Source organism: Littorina saxatilis, linkage group LG10, assembly GCF_037325665.1.
Source record: "Littorina saxatilis isolate snail1 linkage group LG10, US_GU_Lsax_2.0, whole genome shotgun sequence".
NCBI classification, from domain to species: Eukaryota; Metazoa; Mollusca; class Gastropoda; order Littorinimorpha; family Littorinidae; genus Littorina; species Littorina saxatilis.
In genome coordinates, this window is record NC_090254.1 from 15,971,636 (window position 1) to 15,987,031 (window position 15,396).

A 15,396-nucleotide genomic window follows, 5' to 3' on the forward strand; every position below is an offset into this window, starting at 1 on the left:
CCCCCCCCCCCCCCCCCCCCCCCCCCGCGGGTTAGGGGGAAGAATTTACCCGATGCTCCCCAGCATGTCGTAAGAGGCGACTAACGGATTCTGTTTCTCCTTTTACCCTTGTTAAGTGTTTCTTGTATAGAATATAGTCAATGTTTGTAAAGATTTTGACGGGCGCAGTGGCGTGGTGGTAAGACGTCGGCCACCTAATCGGGAGGTCGTGAGTTCGAATCCTGGTCGCTGCCGCCTGGTGGGTTAAGAGTGAAGATTTTTCCGATCTCCCAGGTCAACTTATGTGCAGACCTGCTAGTGACTTAACCCCCTTAGTGTACACGCAAGCACAAGACCAAGTACGCACGGAAAAGATCCTGTAATCCATGTCAGAGTTCGGTGGGTTATAGAAACACGAAAATACCCAGCATGCCTCCCCCGAAATCGGCGTATGCTGCCTGAATGGCGAGATAAAAACGGTCATACACGTAAAAGTCCACTCGTGCTAAAAACATGAGTGAACGTGGGAATCTAAGCCCATGAACGAAGAAGAAGAAGAAGAAGAAGAAGTAAAGATTTTAGTCAAGCAGTATCATGTAAGAAATGTTAAGTCCTTTGTACTGGAAACTTGCATTCTCCGAGTAAGGTCATATTATTGTACTACGTTGCAAGCCCCTGGAGCAATTTTTTGATTAGTGCTTTTGTGAACAAGAAACAATTAACAAGTGGCTCTATCCCATCTCCCCCCTTTCCCCGTCGCGATATAACCTTGAACGGTTGAAAACGACGTTAAACACCAAATAAAGAAAGAAAGAAAGAAAGTTTACAAGTACGGACGCAAACAAGTCACCACTATGGAAGACATTTGCATAAAGACGCGACAACAAACAGAATGTTCAACGTGTACATGTTACATACTGGCACTTGTCCGCAGCAAGTCACGGTCTGATTTCCATGAATGTTCTCACAATCTGATTTTTAACTACCTGATGTTTTTTAGGGCGGGGGGGGGGGGGGGGTCGTCTGCACTCTTTACCAAAGATTGTTCGCGGAAGATTTTGGACAAGATCCCCACAACGTTGTGCCTTGCCTGCATAAAAGGTATTACATGTATGCAAGTGAATACACTTGTGCATGAAGTTACCTGTTGGCTGACGTTGAAAGAAGGTGGGGGTTTACATTAAAAACGGTTCAGGGGGGGGGGGGGGGGGGGGTCTTTTGAGGGTTTCCACGGCCGGGGTATTATAATGTAGATTTATCGTGTCTGCATCTCCGAACAAGTTTCGTGAATGAAGTAGACTGGATGAAAAGGCTGTAACCTATACCCACGCATAACCTACCCCCAAACATATACTGACAGCGGCTCTACTGAAGCTCAGCACATTTGTATCGTGTAATCAGAATTTATAAAGTAAGCCAAACCGAGGAAGAAAACAACTTTTGCACAATACCGTGTCCTCACTTTCCTACTACAACTGTTATCATTTAGTTCACGAAACACACAAAACCTCCACAAGAGTTCTTTTTAATTAGATTTTTTTTTAAAGAAAACATATATATATATATATACCCTGAATATTTTTGCATTCAGAAGAATAGGCCGATTTTTATTCCCACTAACGTGCAAGACAATGAAAATAAACTGGGCAAAATAATTCACAAAATTCTATTTGGGCGTAAGCAGACGAACAATTACCCACTTTCCATTTATCTCACACACACAAATACTCCAACATTTTAATAAAATGACAAAAATGAACACTTCTTCGAACAGGTGTTACACACAACCGCCAATTTCCAACAAACAGCTTTCTCGTAACGTTCTACATTAACAACAACATGAACAACCTCTCAGACGGTTCATTCGGCAGTTTAAACGGGTGTGGGAGGGCACAGGTTATCATCAGATTCGCACCTGTCATTCTTATTTTCAAGCGACAGGTAGACACAAAGCTATCACAGGGGGTGGCGGTCAGTAGGTATGCCTTTCAGTCACTGCTCGACCCGGCTGGTTTCTGGACTGGTCACGGAAATCAGTGAAAAAAATGTAATTTGGTTAGCTACAACTGTTAACCTTCAATGAACGGGCACCCTTGGGATCAGTCTTGGTGTATATTTTGGTCAAAATAAAAGACAAAGGGACAACCAAATTATTTTGTCATCATTTTCACGAGTTTTCATTCACAAGCACCTGGGAAATAAATCTCATGTTCCCCGGGGAATAAATCCCCGGTTACCATAGTTGCAGGAAGCCCTATTACATGGATAATCAAAAGCAAACCCAATAGAAACGCTCGAGGATTCTTCGGCTCTTTTCATTGGCGTTTCCCCAGACCTAAACAGACGACAAGACACTGCTTTGCAAAGTTCCAAAAACCAACTGGAAAACTGGCAAAAGTAAACAAAAAAACAAAACTACTTCAATAAATTCGTCACAAACAAATGAAACCTACCGATATGTTATGTCTTCTTACAAAGTCACGGAGTGCGTGTATCTGTGTTTCGATACACAGACGTTCGGAGAAACACGAACGTCAAGTTCAAGTAAAACGACACCTGACACACACATTTTGACCCGTGCACAAGACGTTGTATCGATAAACGAAGCACAAGTAAGAAATAATAATAAAAGCAAAGAAAATAGCAACACGATATGCAAACATCTAACAAAGCCGAGCAAGCAGAATGACAGGTCTAATGAAAAACAAAGAGGTACCGAGTCGGAAACATGTCGCGATTCTTTCCTTCGCTGCACGACGCAAATCTTCTGTGACCTTTGACCAAACGTAGCTTCCACATTCGATCACCGTGCTCAGCTTAATAATATTTAAAACAGAAAGCCGAGGGGGTGGAATACCGATATGAACCTACAGAAATGTGCATCCTCAAACCTGACATATTCATCCCAACTCATTTAATGAACTCAAAAACACAGAAAGTTGCTTTCACACGCCATCTTTGACTGCCAGTGGTTAGCAAACCGGGACCCGTGTGGTTATCCGCACGGTACCCGTGTTTCAAAGCATGGCTCCCTGGGTTGATTGTGCACTTGTTTTCTCACTACCAAAATGATGACAAAAACGATGTTTGATTGTTTGTTGACAGACCGGCCTTCGGCCTTGGTCAATAAATATGAAACAAAAGACGATATGCTCCCCCTCGGACAGACAAAAAAGCTGGTCTGTCAACAACCCATCAAACATCTTATAGTGTTCTTACATGGGAGGTATCGCACTGCAGATCAACTGTACTTCACAGGCAGACGACACAAAATAGATATATATGAACAGAAAGTTGTTGTTGGACCCCCCCCCCCCCCTCCCCTGTACTTTTTAAAAAAATAGCTTTTGCTCCATAGAGTGTTTGTCAAATTCACTCTCAAAGTGGATGTAATGATGGTTATATCGCTTATATGTTTGTGTGCTTGTTTGCGTGGTAGCCGTTATTTGGGTGGTAGCCGGTAGCTGTTTCACTAGATTACGGGTTGATTATGCTAGTCACCATGATTAGATAATCGATTATATAATCAGTAACATTACATAATGCTGCTTTCCGTAATGCAACAGGCAAAACAAATAAGTAAATAAAAATGATTTGAACGTTTACTCGGCGACAGCATACCAAAAGTGGAGACATACCCCAAACCATATTACCTTTTTTTAAATTTTTTTTTTGGTCAGGGTAGAAAATAACTATACAGGGACGCAAAGAGACTGGACTTACTATACAAAGAGAAAGACAACACATTACAAAACAAATGAGACAAAAGGGATGCGGGGTTAACCCCCTTGTGTCGTCTGCCGTCTGTTACTTTCGTTTTGACGCTTTTTTTTTATTTTTTTTTTATACAAATGCAATAAAAAAAAAGTCTAGGGTCGGCGGGAAAAAAACTAGGAACTAGGTAGGGTCGGGAGACCAAAAACATACAACTTGTTTTTGTTATATTTAGTCAAGTTTTGACTAAATATTTTAACGTAGAGGGGGGAATCGAGACGAGGGTCGTGGTGTATGTGTGTGTGTGTGTGTGTGTGTGTGTGTGTGTGTGTGTGTGTGTGTGTGTGTGTGTGTGTGTGTGTGTCTGTCTGTCTGTGTGTGTGTGTAGAGCGATTCAGACTAAACTACTGGACCGATCTTTATGAAATTTGACATGAGAGTTCCTGGGTATGAAATCCCCAAACGTTTTTTTCATTTTTTCAATAAATGTCTTTGATGACGTCATATCCGGCTTTTCGTGAAAGTTGGCGCGGCACTGTCACGCTCTCATTTTTCAACCAAATTGGTTGAAATTTTGGTCAAGTAATTTTCGACGAAGGCCGGGGTTTGGTATTGCATTTCAGCTTGGTGGCTTAAAAACTAATGAGTGAGTTTGGTCATTAAAAATCTGAAAATTGTAAAAAAAAATTATTTTTTATAAAACGATCCAAATTTACGTACATCTTATTCTCCTCCATCATTTTCTGATTCCAAAAATATATAAATATGTTATATTTGGATTAAAAACAAGCTCTGAAAATTAAAAAAATTAAAATTATTATCAAAATTAAATTGTCCAAATCAATTTAAAAACACCTTCATCTTATTCTTTGTCGGTTCCTGATTCCAAAAACATATAGATATGATATGTTTGGATTAAAAACACGCTCAGAAAGTTAAAACGAAGAGAGGTACAGAAAAGCGTGCTATCCTTCTCAGCGCAAGTACTACCCCGCTCTTCTTGTCAATTTCACTGCCTTTGCCGTGCGCGGTGGACTGACGATGCTACGAGTATACGGTCTTGCTGCGTTGCATTGCGTTCAGTTTCATTCTGTGAGTTCGACAGCTACTTGACTAAATGTTGTATTTTCGCCTTACGCGACTTGTTTGCCTTAGTCCCGTGTTTGTCGAAAAGTCACAGTATTCCCTCCTGTTACTGTGACACTATTCAATGTTTGATGTTGGTAGGATATAGAGTTGTTGCTCAAGGGAAATATTCCCAGCATTGGTCCTGATTACTGAGTGCGATATGCTAGAATCTTCAGATGCCAAAAACAGACTTTGGTGCCAAAACATCGTTTTAAGTATCGACCAATGAAAAATACCCCCCAAAAAGTAGAAACTAAAATAAAGTATCGAAAAGCTCACAGATAAGCTCACTGATAAGCTCACTCTAGAGCCAGTTGCCCCAACAACCGTTCAAGGGCAAAAATGTACTAAGTGACACAAACGGTTTCACTGGAGCCAGTGGTTGAAATGGCCTCTTGAGGTACGTACACTCAGTCTCACAAAATATTAAAGGCAGTTTCATAGGAGTCATCTTGGCTTTGTTCAGGTAAAAATTGGCTCAAGGGAAAATCCTGGCCTCAACCCCAAACAAATAAGGTCGCACGGTCTCAAACTTGTGAGAATCTCCTTCAGTATTCAGATACGACACCTAAATTACCCATCATTAGACCCAGGGATTCTATAATTAAACAGCAGGAAACCTTGAGCCTTGAGGGTGCCAAGGAAAACAATTGCTGAATAAATTGAGGTCTTTGTCAAGGAGGTTCCTGTACAGTTCAGAGAAATCCTGCTTGCTGCCGTGTGAGCAGAGAAAAAACAAGTCGCGTAAGGCGAAGTTACTACATTATGTCAAGCTGTGGAACTCACAGAATGAAACTGAACGCACTGCATTTTTTCACAATGAACGTAGTCCGCCGCTAGTGCAAAAGGCAGTGAAAGTGACGAGCCTGTTCAGCGCTGTAGCGGTTGCGCTGCGCTGCATAGCACGCTTTACTGTACCTCTCTTCGTTTTAACTTTCTGAGCGTGTTTTTAATCCAAACATATCATATCTATATGTTTTTGGAATCAGGAACCGACAAGGAATAAGATGAAATTGTTTTTAAAACGATTTCGGAAATTTAATTTTAATCATAATTTTTATATTTTTAATTTTCAGAGCTTGTTTTTAATCCGAATATAACATATCTATATGTTTTTGGAATCAGAACATGATAAAGAATAAAATAAAAGTAATTTTGGATCGTTTTATAAAAAAATAATTTTAATTACAATTTTCAGATTTTTAATGACCAAAGTCATTAATTAATTTTTAAGCCACCAAGCTGAAATGCAATACCGAAGTCCGGCCTTCGTCGAAGATTGCTTGGCCAAAATTTCAATCAATTTGATTGAAAAATGAGGGTGTGACAGTGCCGCCTCAACTTTTACAAAAAGCCGGATATGACGTCATCAAAGACATTTATCGAAAAAATGAAAAAAAAAGTCCGGGGATATCATTCCCAGGAACTCTCATGTCAAATTTCATAAAGATCGGTCCAGTAGTTTAGTCTGAATCGCTCTACACACACACACACGCACAGACAGACAGACAGACACACACACACATACACCACATCCTCGTCTCGATTCCCCCCTCTACGTTAAAACATTTAGTCAAAACTGACGTCATCAGGCATTTATAGAAAAAAAAGTAAAACAAATTGTATTCCCAGGTCACACACCATTTACAGGGACGCCGGCCGGGTGCCACTCTTCTGTGCTCGGCTGACCGAAACCGATCAGGTTCGGTCACATGTGGCTAGCTGCATGCCCCCAGCACCCGGCGGACTGTGTCAACCCAGTCAATCTCTGACCCAGACTGAGGTCAGGCAGGGGCGGATCAGTTGCTTTGTAAGGGGGGGGCACTTTGAATCGAAAGTGAATGTGATGGGCGCGAAGCGCCCGAATTTGCTAGGAGGGTCCGGGGGCATGCCCCCCCCCCCCCCCCCCCCGGAAAAAAATTTGCCCAAAGAAGCAAAATGGTGCCATCTGAACTTAGAAAGGTCATAGAATCAGCATAGAAAAATCTTTTTTTTTCTTCTTTTTTTTCTGGGGGGGGCACATGCCCCCCCCCCCCCCCCCCCCTCGTCCGCCCCTGTCAGGGACGGACGATGGGGGCGGGGCGGGGCGGGGCGGGGGGTAGGGTGAGGAGCTCTAGACAGAAAGAAGGGTGGGTGCGAGGGAGGGGAGGAATGGGGATGAGAGGAAAGAAAGAAGTTATGTACACTGTTTGCCTGTCTCTTAGGTGACTGATTTCCCAACACCGTTTCATTCACCTCGGTGAGCTACACAAATGTTTTCACTCAGTTTGAGTTTCTTGTCTTTATATATATAAGTACTATGAGGCTGAAAAGGCAGTTCACTGCGCTACTCTTATGGGGGGACAAGAGGAAAATTTGTATTCTGACTAACACTCTCAGAATACAGCAAAACAAGGCTATTATCCTGGGACTCACCTGCTTGGGACTATTCTTTAAATGGAGACACACACACACACAGCGGCACAATTGCTTTGCTTGTAACCAGTCCTTGTCCAACACTTGTTTGCAAACTGGAAAAATAGCAGCTGTTGTTCTCTTCATGTTTTGTCTATTTCTTTGTTTTGTTCCTTTTTTCTGTCTGCTCCTTCCTTTGCATCTGTTTGTATTTTGTTATTGTTGTTGCTTTGTTTGTGTGTGTGCCGGCGTGGGTCATTGTTGTGAACTTTAAAACTTTTTTCAGAGCAAAATAAAGTTTTGGTTGGCCGGGTTATCCTAAACCTTTTTCCTTTTTACATTTAGTCAAGTTTTAACTAAATGTTTTAACGTAGAGGGGGGAATCGAGACGAGGGTTGTGGTGCATGTGTGTGTATGTGTGTGTGTGTGTCTGTCTGTCTGTCTGTCTGTGTGTGTGTGTAGAGCGCTTCAGACCAAACTACTGGACCGATCTGTATGAAATTTGACATGAGAGTTCCAAGAATGATATCCCCGGACATTTTTTTCTTTTTTTCGATAAATACCTTTGATGACGTCATATCCGGCTTTTTGTAAAAGTTGAGGTGGCACTGTCACACCCTCATTTTTCAATCAAATTGATTGAAATTTTGGCCCAGCAATCTTCGACGAAGGCCAGACTTCGGTATAGCATTTCAGCTTGGTGGCTTAAAAATTAATTAATGACTTTGGTGAAATTGGTCATTAAAAATCTGAAAATTGTAAAAAAAAAAAATTTTTAAAAACGATCCAAATTTATGTTTATCTTATTCTTCATCATTTTCTGATTCCAAAAACATATAAATATGTTATATTCGGATTAAAAACAAGCTCTAAAAATTAAAAATATAAAAATTATTATTAAAATTTTTTTTTCGAAATCGTTTTAAAAACACTTTCATCTTATTTCTTGTTGGTTCCTGATTCCAAAAACATATAGATATATGTTTGGATTAAAAACACGCTCAGAAAGTTAAAACGAAGAGAGGTAAAGAAAAGCGTGCTATCCTTCTCAGCGCAACGAATATCCCGCTCTTCTTGTCAATTCCACGGGCACTGCCTTTGCCACGGGCGGTGGAGTGACGATGCTACGAGTATACGGTCTTGCTGCGTTGCGTTGCGTTCAGTTTCATTCTGTGAGTTCGACAGCTACTTGACTAAATATTGTATTTTCGCCTTACGCGACTTGTTATATTTAGTCAAGTTTTGACTAAATATTTTAACATCGAGGGGGAATCGAAACGAGGGTATGGTGTATGTGTGTCTGTCTGTCTGTCTGTGCGTGTGTGTGTGTGTGTGTGTAGAGCGATTCAGACTAAACTACTGGACCGATCTTTATGAAATTTGACATGAGAGTTCCTGGGTATGAAATCCCCGAACGTTTTTTTCATTTTTTTGATAAATGTCTTTGATGACGTCATATCCGGCTTTTCGTGAAAGTTGAGGCGGCACTGTCACGCCCTCATTTTTCAACCAAATTGGTTCAAATTTTGGTCAAGTAATCTTCGACGAAGCCCGGGGTTCGGTATTGCATTTCAGCTTGGTGGCTTAAAAATTAATTAATGACTTTGGTCATTAAAAATCGGAAAATTGTAAAACAAAATAAAAATTTATAAAACGGTCCAAATTTACGTTTATCTTATTCTCCATCATTTGCTGATTCCAAAAACATATAAATATGTTATATTCGGATTAAAAACAAGCTCTGAAAATTAAATATATAAAAATTATTATCAAAATTTTTTTTTCGAAATCGTTTTAAAAACACTTTCATCTTATTCCTTGTCGGTTCCTGATTCCAAAAACATATAGATATGATATGTTTGGATTAAAAACACGTTCAGAAAGTTAAAACGAAGAGAGGTACAGAAAAGCGTGCTATCCTTCTCAGCGCAACGAATATCCCGCTCTTCTTGTCAATTCCACGGGCACTGCCTTTGCCACGGGCGGTGGAGTGACGATGCTACGAGTATACGGTCTTGCTGCGTTGCGTTGCGTTCAGTTTCATTCTGTGAGTTCGACAGCTACTTGACTAAATATTGTATTTTCGCCTTACGCGACTTGTTTCTGTCTGCGCCTTCCTTTGCATCTGTTTGTATTTTGTTGTTGTTGTTGCTTTGTTTGTGTGTGTGCCGGCGTGGGTCATTGTTGTGAACTTTAAAACTTTTTTTTTCAGAGCAAAAAAAGTTTTGGTTGGCCGGGTTATCCTAAACCTTTTTCCTTGTTTATTTTGTAAGCAGGCCATTGTTAATGTAAGAAGACATGCAGTTATTGCAGGAATGTCTTCTCTGGTTTCCACACCATTCAAATTTCGAGGAAGAGATTTCTACACTGCACGGATGCGTGCACATCAATACAATGTACATCCAAACTAGGTGCTAGAACTTACTTTTTGTGACATTTTTGTGTTGAGTAAAAAAAGCAAATTGATGGGGTTTTGATAGTTCGTTTAGAAAGGAGCAGTGTAGAAAGGTTCACTAAGAAAGGGTTTGCAGAAGCATGAACATATTTTCAATTGGGAAAACATTAAGGGTTGGGTGCTTGCAGCTTATGAAACCACACACACACATATGTATGTATACACACACACTCTTTCTCTTAATCTCTCTTTCCCTTTCTCTTTCAGGCAGGCAGACATGTACACATGCACACTCTTTGCTAACTTTATAAGGCAAAAAAAAAAAATTGTCTGTTTCTGGTCACCCGACCGACCCTAAATTTCGGCGCCGACCCTAAACCTTTGTTTTCCAAACTGAAACATTTTTTTTTTTTTTTTGGTGGTAAAGGACAGGGTGAGAAAATGAACAACAAAAACGTGTGAAAACGAAAGTCCGCTGACGATTTGTAAATGTGCTCAGTGTCTTGTCTCCATGTATAGTGAATCCAGTCTCTTTGCGCGATTTTTAAAGTTAGTTTTATTGGTCTACATTTGGGGTAAAAAAAAATAAAAATAATAAATAAATAAAAAATCCCTACCTACCTACCCTATTTTTTTTAGCCATGTTACCAGAAACAGACAATTTTTTTTGTTTGGCCTAATCATGCACTACCATCAGATAAAGTTTTCTAAAACAAAACGTTAGCAGCACTATCAGCTCTTTTTGCAAGTGCTATAAACTACATTAGGACAAAACCAATTTTTCTCAGAATATATATCATGCTTGCAGCTTAAACAAACAAAGCATTTCGGAACCAGTGGCACTAAAACCACTGTACTAACAGTAAAAATTAACAAACAGAATGAAGACCCGTAACACAAAACAATCGGGATGCACCAGTACCGTATGCTCAGATATATTGTCAACTGCAATCAGTACATTGGTAAGAATGTGTAGTGTACTTGAAGTGCACAGCTGGGGATCTCTTGCAATGTTGTCCTATCCCCCCAATGCAAAGTGTGCTGACCCTCTTTCTACACCTCTCGCCAGGACAAACTTTGGTGGCTTTTAGTTTGAAGAGGTGTGAGATCAGCACAACAAATTAAGCTCTGACTAGGCTGAAGTGAAATTACTGCAATTAAACATAGAAGCTGTGGCTCTTGGATCATTGCAGGGTGCTTTTACGCAAGAAAGAAAACTAAGACCTGAGTTATTAACCCGAACTGAAGAAACCCTGAAACATTTATTTGATTGTGCTCAGAAGAAGGAAAATATAGACCCGGAGAAACAAACATTAAATTATGCAAGCTTAGGTTCATCTAGGTGTATTCAGTATACAAGAAAGTAGATAAACACACAGTAAACATCACCCACACAAACACACACACTATAACACGCACACAGATGAACAGAACACACAGTCACCCACACAAACAAACTCAGACATTAAACATTACATGCACAAAGAACATACACACTTGACGACTTGTAAACATTACAAACACACCAAAAACAAAAATTACACACACACAGAACATATGCAGTGCACAAACATCACAAAAACACACACCCACACCCAGAGCCCTCCTCCCACTCACAAGGATCTACTCACCCATCAGCGGGAATGTCTCGGAGGCACAAGCCCAGCTTTTTCAGCTGAATGGCGAAACTGGGAAAGTTCTCATCGTCCGCTAAATACGACTCAATCTTCCGCTCTTTCCTGTAGGCTTCTCGGATTGCCCTTTCTTGTTGCTTTTGCAACTGCCCATGATTGTTATTATTGGCATGGGGTTCCAGCCTCTGATTTCGGGTCATGTTTGGATGGGGCGGTATCACTGTCTGTCCAGGTCTGTGATACCGGTACTGGTGCTGGGCATATGGCAAATAGCCAGGTGGGAGGTAGTGACCGCTGGTTCGTGACATACAGGCTGCAGGTGTAGGGGAGGGAATGTCAGAAGTTTTTCATGCGAACAAGTTAACACAGGATGCTGCTACACCAAGGCACCCAACAGCTTCAGCTTCAAGGCTTGGATTCTGAAGTGAAGAAAAGGACATGATGGTATTACTGCTTTATAACACATAATGATCAGCCATAAATGTGTTTTTATATAAAGCTTCTGTACACATGTACACCACAAAATACCGGTTCAAGAAAGGTTTGTTTTATTGTGCCACACAATATACATGTGTGCATCTTCACGTATAGCTCAGTAGTGCTGTTGGGGTCTATGTCGACCAAAAGAATGGGATTCACTGTAGGTCGAGTTCCTGTAGGTGGATTCTCTGTATACCTAAGACTTTAAAATTGGCAATCTTGTATACAGGGAATACCACAGGGTGTAGTTCCTGTAGCGTTTTGCTAATATCAATGAAAGTCACGTGATGCTTAGCGACATCGTTAGAATTTGATGTTTTTCGATCTTTTTTTGATATTTCTTAGAAATTCGAGTATGGTTTGCAAGTTTTATTGAAAAACTGCACCCTGTCGGATTCCCTGTATACTAGATTGCCAATTTTAAAGTCTTAGGTATACAGGGAATCCACCTACAGGAACTTGACCTACAGGGAATCCCACTCTTTTGGTCGACATAGACCCCATCAGCCTCAGTAGTGTGGCAATGAAATCAACTTGAAAGCAGACAGAGTTCAAATATTTTGGGGACATAAGCTGTACAACACTACATGTTAATTCCTCTGTAATAAAATGATGTACATTTGTATTATAGTCATTAGACTTTCATTAATCATGTGTTGGCATCAAGAGGTACAATATACCTCAGATCTTAAGTGACGTGGAACATGTGTGTGTGTGTGTGTGTGTGTATGTGTGTGTGTCACTGTGTGTGTGTGTGTGTGTGTGTGTGTGTGTGTGTGTGTGTGTGTATGTGTGAGTGTGTGTAGGTAGGAATTTCAAACCCTAACTAAAATGGAACTGCAGAGACACAAAGATAATTTGCAGGACACACACACACACATAAATAGCCGCCACCACATAAATGTCTGTTAATTGACAGAGTGACAAAAACCACACTCACCGATTTTTAACACAGTCAACGATGAGCAGGTGACCAGACAGTGTAGTGAAAAGAGAAATCCGATACGGGTACGTAGACTGGATCCACAAGAAACACACAATATCACTCAACTGTGTTTCCGAAGTGTTCGGTCATGACTGAAATACTCCACTGGCCCATTCACAGTATCTTTTGAATATCCACGGCGGCTTATCTGCTCTTCTCAGCCGATGCCGGCGCCGGCAGGCGGTAGACCTGAAAGACAAGTTTCTCAGTGAACCGAAAAGTAATTTTGGTTTCCACGGATGGCTATAGCTCCTCTTTCAGTGAGTCGTTTGACATGCAAGCTTGCGCCCCGATTGTGAAACTAGTGCAGCCTGAATTAATTTTCGTATCTTACACGTCACTAACCCATGATAAAATCAACATGATCTACAAGCAATTAAAACTTTACTCCGAATTAAAGAGAACCGCACACACCGAAGACGTTTTCCAAAGTTGTTTACCTGAATATTCAGCCAACTTTGTCGCACCTGAGTCGCTGGGCGATGTCGTTAAAATCGGAAGTTTTGTATAATTTTCTCTTCAGTGCGCAGACCGGAAGTGAATTGCAGACGATCTTTTTGTTCTAAATATAGTTTTGTACAAAAAAAAGCCGTTTTCAAACGTCCTCTTTTTCTTTGCTGGAAAACTGTTTTAATATGCTATGTGTTAGTGAAACGATAAACGTGTTGTTAACATACAGTAGACAAAGAATGCAGACTTGTATTTGTATTGTATTGTTCCTAAATATACATATTCTCAAACCGGTCCGACTAAACTACGCGCCAGCACGCGCTAGCACGCGCCAGCACGCGCCAGCTTGAACCATAGCACTTATATACTTTATTTTTATATTTCTAGTTAGTTCATCGTCCATTCTCACATAATACAAAATTTCAAACTTCAATGATAAAAAATACGGAAGTTATGACGAGTTTAAAGGAGAGCTAATGCACTACTCTCAAATCCGACGATTGTCGGACATGGAGCCACGGCCTTAGCTAGGATAGCTCTCCTATAACGCGTCTTAGCTATCGTAAATTTTATCACTGAAGTTTGAAATTTTGTATAATGTAAGAACTGACGATGGAATGACTAGAAACATACAGATAAATTATATAACAGCTATGAATCTCAGTAGCGTCCACTTAAATTTGGTAGCGCGCAGTTTTAGTCCGGATTTTGTCGGATTTGAGAGTAGCGCATTAGCTCGCCTAAAACCCGTCATAACTACTGAAATGTTCAACACTCAAGCTTGAAATTTTGTATTATGTAAGAATGGACAATTAACTATATAGACTATAAAAATAAATTATGTAAGTGTTATGGATCACCGGGTAGCGTCTACTTCAAAGTGGTAGCTTGCAGGCTGTTTAGTCAATGGCGGAAATCGTCGGATTTGAGAGTAGTGCATTAGCTCTCCTTAAACTCGTCATAACTTCCGTATTTTTCATCATTGAAGTTTGAAATTTTGTATTATGTGAGAATGGACGATGAACTAACTAGAAATATAAAAATAAAGTATATAAGTGCTATGGTTCAAGCTGGCGCGTGCTGGCGCCTAGTTTGAAGTAGAGTGATCCATAACACTTACATAATTTATTTTTATAGTCTATATAGTTCATTGTCCATTCTTACATAATACAAAATTTCAAGCTTGAGTGTTGAACATTTCAGTAGTTATGACGTGTTTTAGTCGAGCTAATGCGCTACTCTCAAATCCGACAAAATCCGGCAGTGACTAAAACTGACTGCGCACTACCAATTTTAAGTGGACTCTACTGAGATTCATAGCTGTTATATGATTTATCTGTATGTTTCTAGTCATTCCATCGTCAGTTCTTACATTATACAAAATTTCACACTTCAGTGATTAAAAACAATGTCGGATACGGAGTCATTCGTTCGAACACAGTCAGTCGGATGCAGAGCCACTCATTCCTCTGTGTGTGTGTGTGATCCATAGCACTTACATACTTTATTTTTATATTTTTTGTTAGATCATCGTCCATTCTCACATAATACAAAATGTCAATTTTCAATGATGAAAATTACGGAAGTTATGACAAAACTTCGACATTGACTGAATACAGACATAATGCATACCAACTGCACAACCACTTTGAAGCAGGCACTGCCTTGACCTGTATCATTTATGTTACTTTATTCTTTAATTATACACAATTTCAGCTCCATAAATCAAAATGGTGATGGTTGTGTTGGATGATAGCAGAACTGCTAGGATAGTCTCAACTTCAAAGAACTTAGGACCAGCATTAGTTATAAGTATACTGTGACAACACGAAGCCGGTGGCGATCTGTCGGCAACTATTTTCAGTGAAGTATTTGAGCAGCAACAATGGAAAGATACGTCAGTCATGTATTTGCCATTATGTCAAAGAAGGGCGTTGTTGGGTTTTTTTTCGTCGGAAAGGGTTTGAAGTTTTTGAGCATAATTATTATTATTATTTTATCATTATTATTATTATTATTATTATTATTATTAATATTATTATCATTATCACTATTATTCTCATTACTAATGCACATTAAGTGCGCTCACCCACCCCCCTCCTCCTCCCCCCCCCCCCCAAAAAAAATCTTTGTTTTCTCCCTCTTGTCTCTGTACCTGTGTCCTTTTTATCTTTCACCATCTCTCACAAATAACACCAACCACACCCCACCCCCACCCCCCCACACACACACACAAA

The 15,396-nt window shown here is 40.2% G+C and overlaps 1 long non-coding RNA gene across 1 annotated transcript; it reads right to left on the reverse strand.

Moving 5' to 3' along the window:
• Nucleotides 1-11,247: 11,247 nt before the first annotated feature.
• LOC138979205 (uncharacterized) lies at nt 11,248-13,242 on the reverse strand. The gene is made up of 3 exons (XR_011459933.1): nt 13,150-13,242; nt 12,665-12,898; nt 11,248-11,663 (listed from the first exon to the last, which is right to left on the reverse strand). It is a non-coding gene; the product is annotated as an uncharacterized lncRNA (long non-coding RNA).
• Nucleotides 13,243-15,396: the final 2,154 nt, after the last annotated feature.